Here is a 14,161-nt window from a genome sequence, read left to right as displayed (position 1 = left end):
CAGCCTTCCCCAGGGGTACCTATGGCCTTTTACCAGGGTAACTGTGCATTGCGGAAAAGGAAATGATCAAGTATTTCGTGGATTATTAGACACTGGTTCAGAAGTGACATTAATTCCCAGAGATCCAAAATGTCTCTCTGGTCCACCAGTCAGAGTTGGGGCTTATGGAGGTCAGGTGATTAATGGAGTTTTAGCTCAGGTCTGTCTCACAGTGGGTCCAGTGGGTCCCTGGACCCATTCTGTGGTTATTTCCCCAGTGCCGGAATGCATAATTGGAATAGACATACTCAGCAACTGGCAGAATCCTCACATTGGTTCCCTGATTCATGGAGTGAGGGCAATTATGGTGGGAAAGGCCAAGTGGAAGCCACTAGGTCTGCGCCTGCCAAGCAAAATAGTGAACTAGAAGCAATACCAGATTCCTGGGGGTGCACGGCTTGGAAGAGGGACCCACTCACAAGTCCCAGGGACCATTTGCAAATACCAAGGACTTGTGGGTCAGTGGCAGAGACAAATTGTGACAAGACTGAACTGAAGGATTAGACTATTGTAACAGCTTTAAATCTTTGAATAATTAACTGGGACATCTGATTATTAAAGCTGCACTCCCTCCCTAACTGCTCAGACACATGTCCAGCATTCAGGGTAAGCAGCACCAACTACACATGCAAACTTGGTACACCAATTGGAACCCCACAAGACTCAGACCCCCACTCACCAAAAAGACAAAGGTGGGGGGAACTGGCTTGAGGGGACTAGGTGGCTTGCAGATGCCACCTGCTGGTTAGTTAGAGAAAGTATACACCACCAAGCTGTAGATCTGACAAATTAGAGATAAGTGTTTGAACCAGTCTACATATACTAAAAGAACCCTATCAAGTTAAGCAAATGCCAAGAGGCCAAAAACAACAGAAAAATTTAAAGCATATGAAAAAATCAGACGATATGGATAACCCAAACACCCAAATCAAAAGATCAGAGGAGACACAGTACTTGGAGCACTTAATCAAAGAACTAAAGGCAAACAATGAGTGCATGGCACAGGATATAAAGGACATGAAGAAGACCCTAGAAGAGCATAAAGAAGAAATTGCAAGAGTAAATAAAAAAATAGACGATCTTATGGAAATAAAAGAAACTGTCAAGAAATTTAAAAAGATTCTGGATACTCATAGTACAAAACTAGAGGAAGCTGAACAACAAATCAGTGACCTTGAGGACTACAGAATGGAAAATGAAAGAACAAAAGAAAGAACAGGAGAAAAAAATTGAAAAAATCAAAATGGACCTTAGGGATATGATAGATAATATAAAAAACATCCAAATATAAGAGTCATTGGTGTTCCAGAAGGGGAAGAGAAGGGTAAAGGTCTAGGAAGTATATTCAAAGAAATTGTTGGGGAAAATTTCCCAAACCTTCTAAACACCATAAATACACAAATCAAAAATGCCCAGTGAACTCCAAATAGAAGAAATCCAAATAAATGCACTCCAAGACATATTCTGATCAGATTGTCAAATACTGAAGAGAATGAGCAAGTTTTGAAAGCAGCAAGAGAAAAGGAATTAACCGCTTACAAAGGAAATAGCATAAGACTAAGTAGTGACTACTCAGCAACTACCATGGAGGCAAGAAGGCAGTGGCATGACATATTTAAAATTCTGAGAGAGAAACATTGCCAACTAAGAATACTTTATCCAGCAAAGCTCTCTTTCAAATTTGCAGGAGAGGTTAAAATTTTCACAGATGAACAAATGTTGAGAGATTTTGCTAATAAAAACCTGCCCTACTTTGGATACTAAAGGGTGCCCTACTGACAAAGAAACAAAGAAAGGAAAGAGAGATATAGAGAAAGGTTCAGTACTAAAGAGATTTAGTATGGGAACATTAAAGGACATTAAGAGAGAGAAGGAAAAATATATCTGACAAACATAAACCAAAGGATAGGATGGCTGATTCAAGAAATGCCTTCACAGTAATAACATTGAATGTAAATGGATTAAACTCCCCAATTAAAAGATATAGATTGGCAGAATGGATCAAAAAATATGAACCATCCATATGTTGCATACAAGAGATACATCTTAGACACAGGAACACAAAGAAATTGAAAGTGAAAGGATGGAAAAAATCCTTCATGCAAGCTACAGCCAAAAGAAAGATGGATTTGCAATATTAATCTCAGACAAAACAGACTTTAGATGCAAGGGTGTTATGAGAGACAAAGAAGGCCACTACATACTAATAAAAGGGGCAATTCAACAAGAAGAAACAACAAACATAAATGTTTATGCACCCAATCAAGGTGCCACAAAATACATGAAACAAACACTGGCAAAACTAAAGGAAGCAATTGATGTTTCCACAATAATTATGGGCAATTTCAACATATCATTCTCTCCTAAAGATAGATCAACCAGACACAAGACCAATAAGGAAACTGAAAACCCAAACAATCTGATAAATGAATTTGATTTAAAAGACATATATAGAACAATACATCTCAAATCACCAGGTGTACCAGTTTGCATATATTATGTCCCCCGAAAAAGCCATGTTCTTTGATGCAATCTTGTGGGGGCAGATATTAATGGGGATTAAGTTGGAACATTTGGATTAGGTTGTTTCTATGGAAATGTGCCACACCCAACTGTGGGTGACAACTCTGATTGGATAATTTCCATGGAAGTGTGGCCCCACCCATTCAGCATGGGCCTTGATTAGTTTACTGGAGCACTATTTAAGCTCAGACAGGAGTGAGCTTTGCTACAGCCAAGAGGGACAATTTGCAGAATCCACAGGAGCTGAGAAAGGAACTGCAGTTTACAAAGACATTTTGGAGATGGCAATTGAAAGTAGACTTTGCTCCAGAGAAGCTAAGAGAGGACAAATGCCCCAAGAGCAATTGAGAGTGGCATTTTGGAGAGAAGCTGAAGCCTAGAGAGGAACATCCTGGGAGAAAGCCATTTTGAAACCAGAACTCTGGAGCAGATGCCAGCCATGTGCCGTCCTGGCTAACAGAAGTTTTCTGGACACAGATGGCCATCCTCCAGTGAAGGTACCCAATTGTTGATACATTACCTTGGACACTTCATAGCCTTAAGACTGTAACTGTGTGACCAAATAAACCCCCTTTTATAAAAGCCAATCCATTTCTGGTGTTTTGCATTCAGGCAGCATTAGCAAATTAGAACACCAGGTTACACATTCTTCTCTAGTGCTCACAGAACTTTCTCCAGAATACATCATATGCTGGGACATAAAGCAAGCCTCAATAAATTTTTAAAAAATGAAATTATTCAAAGCACATTCTCTGACCACAGTTGAATACAATTAGAAGTCAATAACCATCAGAGACTTAAAAAATTCACAAATACCTGGAGGTTAAACATGCTCCTAAACAATCAGTGGGTTAAACAAGAAATAGCAAGAGAAATTGCTAAATATATGGAGACAAATGAAAATGAGAACAAAACATATCAAAACCTATGGGATGCAGCAAAAGCAGTACTGAGGTGGAAATTTATACCACTAAATTCATACATCAAAAAGGGAGAAAGAGCTAAAATCAAAGAACTAATGGAGCAACTGAAGAAGCTAGAAAATGAACAGCAAACCAAATGACATAGAGAACCAAAAAAAAAAAAAAAAAAAAAATACCAACAGTTGGTTCTTTGAGAACATCAACAAGATTGACAAGCCCCTAGCTAGACTGACAAAATAAAAAAGAGAGAAGACCCATATAAACAAAATAATGAATGAGAAAGATGACATTACTGCAAAGAAATTTTAAAAATTATAAGAGGATACTATGAACAACTATATGCCAACAAACTGGATAGTGTAGAAATGGATAATTTCCTGGAAACATATGAAAAACCTAGACTGACCAGAGAAGAAATAGGAGACATCAAACAACCAATCACAAGCAAAGAGAGCCAATCAGTCATCAAAAAACTTCCCATAAATAAATGTTCAGGGCCAGATAGCTTCATAGGGGAATTCTACCAAACTTTCCAAAAAGAACTGAAACCAATCTTACTTAAATTCTTTCAAAACATCGAAGAAAATGGAATACTACCTTAATACATTTTATGAAGCTAATATCAATCTAATACCCAAAACAGGCAAAGATGCTACAAAAAACGTAAACTACAGGCCAATATCCCTAATAAATACAGATGCAAAAATTCTCAACAAAATACTTGCAACTCGAATCCAAAGACACATTAAAAAAATCATACACCATGACAAAGCGGGGTTCATTCCAGGCATGCAAGGATGGTTCAACATAAGAAAATCAATCAATGTATTACAACACATTAACAAATCAAAAGAGAAAAATCAAGTGATCATATCAATAGATGCAGAAAAAGCATTTGACAAAATCCAACATCCCTTTTTGATAAAAACACTTCAAAACGTAGGAATTGAAGGAAACTTCCTCAATATGATAAAGACCATATATGAAAAACCCACAACCAGCATAGTACTCAATGGAGAGAGACTGAAAGCCTTCCCTCTAAGATCAGGAATGAGACAAGGATGCCCCTGTCACCAATGTTATTCAACATTGTGCTAGAAGTGCTAGCCGGCAATCTGGCAAGACAAAGAAATAAAAGGCAGCCAAGGTGGAAAGGAAGAAGTAAAACTGTCATTCTTTGCAGATGATATGATCTTATATCTGGAAAACCCTGAGAAATCGACAATACAGCTACTGGAGCTAATAAACAAATTTAGCAAAGTAACAGGATACAAGATTAATGCACAAAAGTCAGTAATGTTTCTACATGCTAGAAATGAAGAAAGTGAAGAGACACTCAAGAAAAACGTACCATTTTCAATAGCAACTAAAAAAATCAAGTGCCTAGGAATAAACTTAACCAAAGATGTAAAAGACCTATGCAAAGAAAACTACATAACTCTACTAAAAGAAATAGAAAGGGGCCTTAAAAGATGGAAAAAATATTCCATGTTTATGGATAGGAAGGCTAAATGTCATTAAGATGTCAATTCTACCCAAACTCACCTACAGATTCAATGCAATCCAAGTCAAAATTCCAACAAGCTACTTTGCAGACTTGAAAAAGCTAGTTATCAAATTTATTTGGAAAGGGAAGATGCCTCAGATTGCTAAAAACACTCCAAAAAAAAAAAAAAAAAAAAAAAAGGGAGGACTTAAACTCCTTGACTTTAAAGCGCTATAAAGCCACAGTAGTCAAAACAACAGGGTACTGGCACAAAGATAGACATATTGATCAATGGAATCGAATTCAGAATTTGGAGACAGACCCCCAGATCTACAGTCGACCGATCATTGATAAGGCCCCAAAGCCACTGAACTGGGTCATAACGGTCTTTTCAACAAATGGGGCTGGGAGAGTTGGATATCCATACCTAAAAGAATGAAAGAGGACCCCTACCTCACACCCCACACAAAAATTAACTGAAAATGGATCAAAGACCTCAGTTTAAAATGCTGTAACATAAAACTCCTAGAAGATAATGTAGGAAAGCATCTTCAAGAACTTGTATTAGGTAGCCACTTCCTAGACCTTACACCCAAAGCACAAGCAACAAAAGAAAAAATAGATAAATGGGAACTCCTCAAGCTTATAAGTTTCTGTACCTCAAAGGAATTTCTCAAAAAGGTAAAGAGGCAGCCAACTCAATGGGAAAAAAATTTTTGGAAACCATGTATCTGACAAAAGACTGATGTCTTGCATATATAAAGAAATCCTCCAACTCAATGACAATAGTATAGACAGCCCAATTATAAAACAGCAAAAGATGTGAAAAGACAGTTCTCTGAAGAGGAAATGCAAATGGCCAAGAAACACATGAAAAAATGTTCAGCATCACTAGCTATTAGAGAGATGCAAATTAAGACCACAACAAGATACTATCTCACACCAATTAGAATGGCTGTCATTAAACAAACAGGAAACTACAAATGCTGGAGAGGATGCGGAGAAATTGGAATTCTTATTCATTGTTGGTGGGACTGTATAATGGTTCAGCCACTCTGGAAGCCAGTCTGGCAGTTCCTTAGAAAACTAGATATAGAGTTACCATTTGATCCAGCGACTGCACTTCTCGGTATATACCCGGAAGATCGGAAAGCAGTGACACGAACAGATATCTGCATGCCAATGTTCATAGTAGCATTATTCACAATTGCCAAGAGATGGAAGCAACCCAAATGTCCTTCAACAGATGAGTGGATAAATAAAATGTGGTATATACACACGATGGAATACAACACGGCAGTAAGAAGGAACGATGTCGTGAAAAATATGAGAACGTGGATGAACCTTGAAAACATAATGCTGAGCGAAATAAGCCAGGCACAAAAAGAGAAATATTGTATGCTACCACTAATGTGAACATTGGAAAATGTAAAATAAATGGTTTATAATGTCGAATGTAGGGAAACTAGTGATAGAGAGCAATTAATGAAGGGGGAACGACAACCCAATAAGAACAGATAAGCTATCATGGGTAAATTTAACATTCTGGGAATGCCCAGGAATGACTATGGTTTGTTCATTTCTGGTGGGTCTGGTAGGAACAAGTTGACAGAAATGCTGCTATATTAGGTTATTTTCTTGGGGTAGAGTACGAACATGTTACAAGTAAAGTAGTTATTTTAGGTTAGTTGTTTTTTTCATACTCCCTTGTTATGGCTTGTTTGAAATGTTTTTTTATTGTGTTTTTTTTTTAAGATTTTTTTTTATATCATTGGTAGTTACTTTAAACAAAAAAGTTAATTTAAAAAAAAATGAAAAAAATATGCAGACCCCCCCCCCCCCCCGAGGAGCTGATGGAGAATGCAGGGGTGTTGGGCTTCCCCACATCGATGGTTGCTGATGTGCTCACAGACATAGGGGACTGGTGGTTTGATGGGCTGAGTGGTCTACCAGGGAACTTGACCTTGGGCAGACTGTTACTGCAAAGGAGAGGCTAAGCCTGTATATAATTATGCCTAAGAGTCTCCTCTTGAATGCCTCTTTGTTGCTCAGATGTGACCCTCTCTCTCTAGCTAAGCCAACTTGGCAGATGAAATCACTGCCCTCCCCCCTATGTGGAATGTGAAACCCAGGGGAGTAAATCTCCCTGGCAACGTGGAATATGACTCCCTGGGAGGAATCTAGACACGGCATCATGTGATGGAGAACATCTTCTTGACGAAAAGGGGGATGTGAAAGGAAATGAAATCAGCTTCAGTGGCAGAGAGATTCCAAAAGGAGCCAAGAGTCACTCTGGTGGGCACTCTTACATACAATATAGACAACGCTTTTTAAGTTTTAATGAATTGGAATAGCTAGCAGAAAATACTTGAAACTATCAAACCACAACCCAGAACCCTTGAATCTTAAAGACGATTGTATGAAAATGTAGCTTATGAGGGGTGACAATGTGATTGGGAAAGCCCTATGGACCACACTCCCCTTTGTCCAGTGTATGGATGGATGAGTACAAAAATGGGGGGGGGGGAGGCACCCAGTGTGCTTTTTCACTTTAATTGTTGTTTTTCCCTTTAATTTTTATTCTTATTATTTTTGTGTGTGTGGTAATGAAAATGTTGAAAAATTAATTTTGGTGATGAACACACAACTATATAATGGTACTGTGAACAACTGAATGTACGCTTTGTATGACTGCATGGCATGTGAATATATCTCAATAAAATTGAATTTAAAAAAAAAAGAGAGAAAAAGAAAATCAACTTTTGGCTATCCCAGCAAACTGCTGTGTTCTTTTCACTTTTTGAGTGGATACACTTTCCCGAATAGCACTATGACCAATAGTCAGCTAGCTAACAGATAGGTGCAGGAAATCATTAATCCTTTCTATGGATCTGTTTCAGTGCCATCTGGAGAAAACTCAAAACCCACAGCTGACTGAGGATGAAGAGCACATTAAGCCATCTTTCTACATTATGGACTGTGTTGCTATACCACATGTTCCAACCTAGCTTAGCCCTAAGACTGACGAACACACCAGACACAGAAGTGGACACAGGTTTAATTGGGACTTACAAACAGGAAATGGTCCCACAATGATAGCTGGCCGTGAAAAATGAACTGCACAAAAAAGAGAGTAGGGAGTGCCGAGGGGATGGCTTCTAAAGGCTTCAGTTCATAGGGTGTGACAATGGAGTTTCAGCAGGGTTGCAAGACTTGAGTATTAACAATGCTCAGGGGAGGGAGTTTTAATGCTTTGACAATACATTCTCACACACACCCCTCCACTGGGTTTGTTGACCTTTAACGTCTGTCCTGGTCCTGTAGGCAGCTGCAGTGCAGCGAAAATGGAGGAGGGGCAGGGCCCCGGGTCCCCATACCATAAAAGAAGAGAAGAGTGTTAATTATACAGGAGAGCTAGAAATAATTAGTTGGCCTGTAAATAAATATTTGAGTTTGGCAACTATTCCCTACCCATTATTTCCCTGAGTGTTCCAGGGTAAAGGTGCTGTAGGAATCTCACCAATCATACTTTACCGTTTTCAAAGGATGCATCCTACGTTAATTGAGCAATTCTTATAAATGAGGTCCAGTATATAATTCCAGTTAATTATGGTTTTTTGACATTTCTCTTTCAGAGAGCAAAACTCAGGCTCAGAGCAAGACATTATGACCAAAATGAATTCCTAAAAATAGATGATTATAATAAACTACTACAAATCCAATGTCAAAGTGGAAGTTACGTCTTTGTCATAAACCTCACTAAGGATATTTGGCAACTATAATTTGAAAAACAGAAATCAAATATGTCCAAGGGCAAAAGTCCATTTGTCCAAACATTTTTACATATGTACTTTAATTTGCTTCTCCTACATAATAGAAGATATTTACATATGTTTGGCAGAAGCTATTGCTGTATTAATGTGTATTTTTTCTTCTGTATTTTCCCTTCCCCCTTTCTAAGAAGATAAGCAGCCCTTTTTAATCTCCTTCCTTCAGCCTGACAGCCACAGCCAGTCCTGCCCACAGAAAGCCCCTAATGGATTTAAATGAGAAACTCAGATAAAGAGAGATTATCCCTGTGCTGCCAAAGTGCTAGAGTTGCATGGCCTGGAAACCAGATTTCTTGGTTTGGGTGGTGTGGCTTCCTAGAGTAACCAAAGTATTACTTTTTACGGTGATATAAGTTATTTCTGGGGGCTGATGTAGGTGGGAATCTCAACTCCAACCTGCCAGACATTTCCCTTCGCAAGGGCTGACAAGACACTTGAACTTTGGGTGACCTCTATGAGAGATCTGGGAGGCAGTGAGAAGCTTCATTTAGATGCCTGCATCCTTGTCTTGTTAGGCTCTGCTTATGCTGCTTCATGAGTAAATAAAGTCTAAATTGTAATTCTGACCCATCCTCAGACACAGACCAGACTCCAAGGTCTGCAGCAAAACAAAAGCTGCTTGCAAGTAATCTTTTGTGATAGCTAAAACCTATCAGAGGTATTATGCTAGCTGTCCCGGAGTGATTTTGAGAGTGTGTATGTGAGTGTGTGTCTGTGTTGAAGGATGGGACATGGATTTTAGGAGGCAGCTTGGAAGGGCAGGGAGTTCTAGAAGATCTATACCCTGACCCCAGACAAAGCCCCAGGGCAGATGGCAGGCCTATAAAAAAGAGTCGTGCTCCACCTATGGCTCCAAAGCACAGAATTGCTGATTTTCAAGGGTCTGTGGATGCTTGGAACATGAAGACACCAGCAGCAAAATAATGGACTGGAGAGTCAAGACCTGCCTCCGTTTTCTAAGCACCACTTAAGCCTTCTGGACTCCTGTGAAATCCTGGAGCAGTGGGAAAGAGTCACAATCATAACTGATACAGCATCTTTCACCTACATCTCAGAATGGAGAAACCAGGTTAGGGTTTAAGTTGAATTAAAGAAATAAAGAATTGCATTATTTCTTACAAATCCAACTTCTAGTGAAAGCAAAGAGATCCAAATGGATGGTCCATTGGAATAGAAGATGGAAAAATAAGGTATTTTCAGCATAGGAGAGACATGAAAATGTTGCTCTTTAGAAGAAAAGAAGTCAGTAGACAAGGAGGCGTTGAATAGGCAAGAAAGAAATAGATTATTAATGAGTCAGTTCCTTCAGGAGACAATAGGGGGTGGCACCAAGGATAACCTGAAAAAGAACGAACATTTTAAGATTAGAATAAAAAAGAAGCAATTACTAAATACACAGAAAATTGGATGTAAAATTAAAGGAAGTTGATGAGGCTCATATCACTTGCCCCAGTGTCCTTAATTGAAAAGAAGTTACTGTACCTGGCTGAGGATGGAAAAGTTTTGAAATAACCATTCTGGAAAATTCGGAAGAAGTAACATTAATAATAACAATAACCATGAAAAATAATAATAATGGCATTGCAATGTAAGAATTGTAGTCTTCTCTTTGGCTCCTCCAATTAACCTCACCTTCAGTCATATCCTCCCTCTTCCTCCAGTTATGTTTCTTTGCCAGCTGTTACTATCTCAATTGCTTCCTTTACCTTCCATTTTTACTCCCTAAAGATAGGCCACCACTTTCTCCCTTCACACCTCTTCCCAGGGTAATCATGAACATTTCATTACTAGTCTTCCTTTCTCTCAGAGGTTACCCCAGTTCCAGCTTTTAAAGAAAACCACTGGCATATTCCTTGCCTCCACCCCAAAAAGCTTTACTTGACACCTAGAAAATTCCTTGAGCCGTAGTAAAAGAAAATTTTCACCTTAAACTTTTTCTTCCCTAAAATGAAATCCATCTATCTCTTTTGCCCTTACACAGTTATTTTACTCAAACTGGTCTCCCACTTTTCCTGAGACTAATGATTTCTTTAAACAGGCCACAGCAGCTCCTATATTCTGTACTTCCTTCCCAAAGATAAAAAACAATCTTCACACATGGTTGACTAGGTGAATTGCCTCATATATCCTCTAACACACTATAATTCCGTCACCCCTGCAACCAGATGGAGAAAATATAAATCCAGACACCAGCGCATTTGTGTTTGCTGTTTGTGCTCTCACAGACTTCTTTTTTAGCTGGGTCTGTGGCAGATTAAGAAGGCCTCAAATTTTCTGACACTCCTCTCATTGAGAGATCAGAGTTATTTCTGCACACCTTGAATTTGGGAAATTTTTGTGACTGCTTTAACTAAAACACATGGCAGAAGTAATGCAGTGGCAGTTTCTCAGCCCACGCCGTAACAGATGGGCAACTTCCATGGTCTCTCTTAGAAGATTCACTCTTGCTACCCTGAGTCACCATGTATAATAAGCGAGCCACCCTGATGGCGATACCAAGTGGTAAGGTCTGAGACTACTCTAAGAGCAGCTCCATTGAGCCTAGCCCTCCAGTCAAGCCAACTAAGGCCCAGGGCATGTGAGCAAAGCCTCCAGGCAAGACCAACAGCCAGCTTCAAACATTAAGTAATCCCTGTCAATACCACATGGAGCAAAAGAATGCTCAGCCAGGTCTGCCTAAATTCCCAATTCACAAGGTCATCTGATTTGTAAAATGGTTACTGTCTTAAACCAGAGTTTAGGGTAATTTGTTATGCAGTAAAAGATAAAGGAACAAGGTCTGTATAAAGGTCTGATATGTGCTTTGGGACACCCAAAGGAACACCACTCATGCCCAAATAGGTGAAACTCATTTTTTCCTCAATGCCTGTAGAACATAATATGACCCCCATTTTACAGATAAGGAAAAATAACAAAAGCAATGTTGAATCAGTATTATATAATGGTTCAGAGTGCGAGCTTTGGAATCAGAGGCTCTTTTATAAAAATCCACCCCTGGTACTAAATTTCCCCCTTAAGAAGAGCCATGATTCTGCCAACACCTTAATTTTGGAGTTCTAGCCTTCATAACCATGACGTACAACCTTCTCAACCCGGTTGTGCTTCAGATAATGTCCAAATGAACATGTTCACTGCATGATAGAACATCAAAAGTAGAAGGGACTTTAGGATCATCTAGACCTTCCAGACGAGGACAGAATGTAAGTGGATAGAGCTCAACCTCATCCCACTCTATTGATCAGTGCTGTACCTCTTCATCTCTTTTACATATTAGACTTCCAGGTAGAATTTTCTTCAAATAATACTGCTCCTAAAATCAAACAAAACAAAATAAAATACCTACATATATTTGAAGACCTCAAACTAGTCCAAACTCCTGATTTCAAAGATGAGGAAAATATTTGGAAAAATGACTTCTGCCTGGAACCTGCCTTCCAACTCTACACAGACTTCTTCTTATCCTTCAATTCTTGGACTAGATCTCACTTCTTCCAGAAAGACTTCTTCCACTTTGGATGTCAGCTACAGAGACCTTTCCTGTATCTTTCCCAACTTCTTTATCAAAGTGCTCACTGCCACATTTCATCAATTCCAAGATATGCATTTTCCATATTTTAATATTTCTGAAATCAGGATGCATCATGTAACACATAACATCTTACAATCGTTGCCAGCCAGGTGGCAGTAATGACACAATTGTGTGAAAAGTTTCTGCTGAGAGCTTCTGATAAGGTCAAAAAAGCACCAATGTGTCAGAGTCATTGAAATGCATGTTTAAATGTTTTGTCTCCTCTACTGGACTAGAAGCCACAAAAATAACAACATGTTATGGATTGAATTTTATCCCCTGAAAAGACCTGTCCTGTAATTGTGAGCTTCTTTGTAAAAAGGATCCTTGAAGATGTTATTGGTTAAACTGATACCAAATTGTGGATTAGAATGGGCTCTAATCCAATTTTACCGTTATCCTTATAAGGAGAGGAAATTTGGACATGAGGAGAATGAAATATCATGGATTACTAGCCACCAGCAGAAGCCAGGGAAGAGTCATGGAATGCAGTCTCCCCTTTAAGAGGAACCATGCTTCTGCCAACATCTTAATTTTGGAGTTCTAGCTTCATAACCATGAGACAATATGTTTCTGCTGCTTAAGCCAATTAGTCTTCCTTGCTAGCTTACAGCAGCCCTGGACAACTAAGATGCATATCTATCTCATTCATCATTGAATCTCCAACCCCTAACTTATAATAGGTTTTCAGTAAATATTTGTGCAATTATCCAAGTTGATTTATGTCCTGTTATAAGTATAAAGACACTGACAAAATGTTTAAATAAAAACAACTACAAAAGAATATTCTACCTTTTTATAATTTAGGCTTGCATTTATGGTGGGCCAAAATGTTTTTTTTTTATTTTTTTTTTATTTTGAAATAAATTCAAAGTTATAGGAACAGTTGCAAAAACAATACTAATCCCACACACAGAATTCCCTCATACCCTGACCCCCTCCCCCGATAGCTCACTCCACCAACTTTAACATGCTGTCACATCACTATCTCTTTCCCTCCCTCCCTTCCTCCCTCCCTATCATCCATCATCTATTGCTCTGTCCTCTGAACATATGAGAGCTAGCTACACACATCCTTGAACATACACTATAATTGACGTATATACTTCCCATGAACAAGAACATTCTTTTGTGCAATCCCATTAAGCGCAGCTAAGAAGTACAAGAGATTCAACAATGACACGAAGCTTACATTCTATATTTCCTTTTCCTTATGTCTCAACTGTGTCCCCTTGAGCCACCTGTCCTCCATCCTCCAATCCCATCCAAGTTCATCCTTAGCCTTCAATTGTCATCTAGTTAGACTGTCTTTTTTTTTTTTTTTTTTTCAGTTGTGGAAACATATATACAGCCTAAATCTTCCCATTCCACCCCCTCCCTAGCATTCCATTAGTGGGATTAATCACATTTAGAATGTTGTAATGCTCTTTCCCACCATCCATTACCAGAAATTTCCCTTCACCTCAAACAGCAACCCTACACTCATTTCTTAACTCCCCATTGCCCCTTCCCCCATTTCTCTTAACCCGAACTCTGCTTTTCATCTCTATGGTTATATTCTCTGACAATTTCTGTGCGTTTATTGTGGGGCTTAAAATTTAATCTCTTAAATCCCTATCAATCTTGTTTTTCTTTGATACCACCTTCACTTCAATAGGACACATAAACTATGTTCCTATACTCCTCCATTCCCCCACCTTTATGTAGTTGTCTAAAATTACATATTTTACATTGAGTTCAAAACCACTGATTTGTCATTAGAGTTTGTGTATTTTATATCATGTAGGAAGTA

The sequence above is a fragment of the Choloepus didactylus genome, chromosome 1, assembly GCF_015220235.1.
Source record: "Choloepus didactylus isolate mChoDid1 chromosome 1, mChoDid1.pri, whole genome shotgun sequence".
NCBI lineage: Eukaryota > Metazoa > Chordata > Mammalia > Pilosa > Megalonychidae > Choloepus > Choloepus didactylus.
This window is presented reverse-complemented; position numbering follows the sequence as displayed.